This window comes from Myodes glareolus, chromosome 19, assembly GCF_982192425.1.
Source record: "Myodes glareolus chromosome 19, mMyoGla1.1, whole genome shotgun sequence".
In the NCBI taxonomy this organism is placed as follows: Eukaryota; Metazoa; Chordata; class Mammalia; order Rodentia; family Cricetidae; genus Myodes; species Myodes glareolus.
Genome location: NC_142044.1, coordinates 43605828 through 43609426, shown reverse-complemented (window position 1 = coordinate 43609426; position 3599 = coordinate 43605828). Strand labels below are relative to the sequence as shown.

The 3599-nt window shown below is 42.6% G+C and overlaps 1 pseudogene; it reads left to right on the top strand.

Annotated features, from left to right (window-relative positions):
- Positions 1–2521: 2521 nt before the first annotated feature.
- Positions 2522–3398, top strand: LOC148118966 (small ribosomal subunit protein uS5 pseudogene; annotated as a pseudogene).
- Positions 3399–3599: the final 201 nt, after the last annotated feature.

Sequence of the window (3599 nt, the reverse complement as noted above, 5' to 3'; positions counted from 1 at the left end):
TCTATAAAAGTGTGGCAATATACACTTTAGAGTTTTCCTCAGCAATAAAAAACAATGACATCTTGAATTTTGCATGAAAATGAATGTAAATAAAAACACTTTACTGAGTGAGATAACCCAGACCCAAAAAGAGGAATATGATATGTACTCACTCATAAGTGGATTCTAGCCATAAACAAAGGACAGTGAGCCTATAGTTCGTGACCCTAGAGAAGTTAAATAAGAAGGTGAACCCAAAGAAAAACATATATTTATCCTCCTGAATTTTGGAAGTAGACAAGATTGCCGGGCAAAAGTTGGGAGCAGAGGGGTGGGGGTGGGTTGGGGGAAGGGGAGATGGGGAGAAAGAAGGGAGAAGGGGAAGACTGGGGAGAGCTTGGGAGAATGGGATGGTGAGATGGAGGTGATTTGAGGGAAGGGGAGATGGGAGAAAGAAGGGAGAAGGGGAGGATTGGGGAGGGCTTCGGGGAATGAGATGGTGAGATTGAGGAAAGGAAGATATGGGAGCAGGGAAGAAGATATCTTAACTAAGGGAGCCATTTTAGGGTTGGCAAGAGACTTGCACTAGAACAGTTCCCAGGTGTCCAAGGGGATTTCCCCAACAAGGTCCATGGGCAGTAGAGGAGAGGGTGCCTGAACTGGCCTTTCTCCCATAGCCACACTGGTAAATATCTTACATATTACCATAGAATCTTCATTTGGTGTTGGATGGAGATAGAGACAGAGACTCACATTGGAGCACTGGACTGAGCTCCCAAGGCCCAGATGAAGAGCAGAAGGAGAAAGAACATGAGCAAGGAAGTCAGGGCTATGAGGGGTGCATCTAACAACGGAGACCGTGGGACTGATCGAATAGGAGCTCACCAAGGCCAGCTGGACTGGGACTGAACTAGCATGTGATCAAATCGGACTCTCTGAATGTGGCTGACAATGAGGGCTGACTGAGAAGCCAAGGACAATGGCACTGGGTTTTGATTTTACTGCATGGACTGGCTTTGTGGGAGCCTAGTCTGTTTGGATGCTCACCTACCTAGCTGTCCTAATATATAACAAATTTGATTTTTAAAAAAATCAATCAGAAGAGATGAAGAAGGACACTTTATACTCATAACAGGAATAATTCATCAAGATGGAGTCTCAATCCTGAATATCTATACCCCGAATGTAAAAACACTCACATATGTAAAAGAAACATTACTAAAACTCAACTCACATATTAAACACCAAACACCAATAGTAGGAGATTTCAACACTCCTCTCTCACCAATGGACAGGTCACCAGACAGAAATTTAGCAAAGAAATAAGAGAACTAACAGATGTAATGAATCAAATGGACTTAACAAACATCTATAGAACATTCCACCCAAACAGCAAAAAAACATACATTCTTCTCAGCACCCCATGGTGCCATCTCAAAAATGGATCACATACTCGGTAACAAAGCAAACATCCATAGATACAAAAAAATTCTAGTAACCACCTGTGTTTTATCGGATCTCCATGGAGTAAAGGTAGAATTTAACAACAATACTATCCCCAAAAAATCTACAAACTCATGGAAACTGAACAGTCAACTACTGAACCAACCCTGGGTTAAGGAAGAAATAAAGAAAGAAATTAAAGTCTTCCTTGAATTCAACGAAAATAAAGACACAACATATCCAAACCTATGGAACACTATGAAAGCAGTGCTAAGAGGAAAGTTCATAGCACTAAGTGCACACATAAAGAAAAAGGAGAAAGCTCACACTGACGACATAATAACACACCTGAAAGCTCTAGAAAAAAAAGAAGCAGACTCACCCAGGAAGAGTAGAAGACTGGAAATAATCAAACTGAGGGCTGAAATCAACAAAATAGAAATACAGAAAACAATACAAAGAATCAGTGAAATAAATAGCTGGTTCTTTGAGAAAATCAACAAGATTGACAAACCCTTATCCAAATTAATCAAAAGGTAGAGAGAGAAAACCAAAACTAACAAAATCAGGAATGAAAAGGGGGACATAACAACAGACACTTAGGAAACTGAGAGGATCATTAGGTCTTACTTTCAAAGCCTGTACACCACAGAATTGGAAAATATAAAAGAAAGGGACATTTTTTTAGATAAGTATCATATACCACAATTAAATCAAGATCAGGTGAGCAATTTAAATAGACTTATAAGTTGCAAGGAAATAGAAGCTGTCATCAAAATTCTCCCAACCAAAAAAGTTCAGGGTCAGATGGTTTTAGTTCAGAAATGTACCAGAACTTCAAAGAAGAGGTAATACCTATACTCCTCAATGCATTCCACATAATAGAAACAGAAGAGTCATTGCCAAACTCTTTTTATGAAGCTACAGTGACCCTGATACCAAAACAGCACAAAAACTCAACCAAGCAACAGGATTATAGACCAATCTCACTCTGAACATCGATCCAAAAATTCTTAATAAAACACTGGCAAACCGAATTCAAGAACACATCAAAAAAAATCATCCATTATCTTCTTGTTCTAGAAAACACCAATGGCGGATGACACCAGTGCAGCGGGAGGGCCAGGAGGACGAGGGGCTGGGAGGGAGGGCGCGGGGGGGGAGGTAGAATTGGGAGGCCAGCAAGGATTTGGCAGCAGTCTGAGGGGGCCGTGACTGTGGTCAAGACCCTGGCCTAGACTGCGGGTCTTGCGGAGGTAAAACTGAAGACAAGGAGTAGATTCCTGTCAACAAGCTGGGACGCCTGATTAAGGACATGAAAATCAAGTCCCTAGAGGAGATCTACCTGTTCTCCCTGCCCATTACGGAGTCTGAGATCATTGACTTTTTCCTGGGAGCATCCCTAAAGGATGAGGTTCTAAAGATCATGCCCATGCAGAAGCAAACTATGACAGGCCAGCGGACCAGGTTCAAAGCTTTCGTCGCTATTGGGGACTACAATGATCACGTAGGTCTCGGTGTTAAGTGCTCCAAGGAGGTAGGCACTGCCATCTGAGGGGCCATCATCATCTTGGCCAGGCTTTCCATTGTTCCTGTGTGGAGAGGCTACTGGGGGAACAAGATTGGCAAGCCCCACACTGTGCCTTGCAAAGTGACAGGCTGCTGTGGTTCTGTGCTGGTGCTGTCTCATTCCTGCCCCCAGAGGCACTGGCATAGTCTCTGCTCCTGTGCCCAAGAAGCTACTGATGATGGTTGGCATTGATGACTGCTACACATCAGTCAGGGACTGCACTGCCACCCTGGGCAACTTTGCCAAGGCCACCTTGGATGCCATCTCTAAGACCTACAGCTACCTGACCCCTGACCTCTGGAAAGAGACTGTGTTCACCAAGTCTCCTTACCAGGAATTCACTGACTATCTTGTGAAAACCCACACCAGAGTCTCTGTTCAGAGGACCCAGGCTCCAGCTGGGTGAATCAAGTCTGGTAAAAAAAAAATCATCCTTTATGATCAAGTAGGCTTCATCCCATAGATGCAAGGCTGGTTCAACATTTAAAAATTGATCAATGAAATTCATCATATAAATAAACTGAAAGAAAATAAACATATGATCATTTTATTAGATTCTGAAAAAGCATTTGACAAAATTCAACACCCCTTTATGAAAAGGGTATTG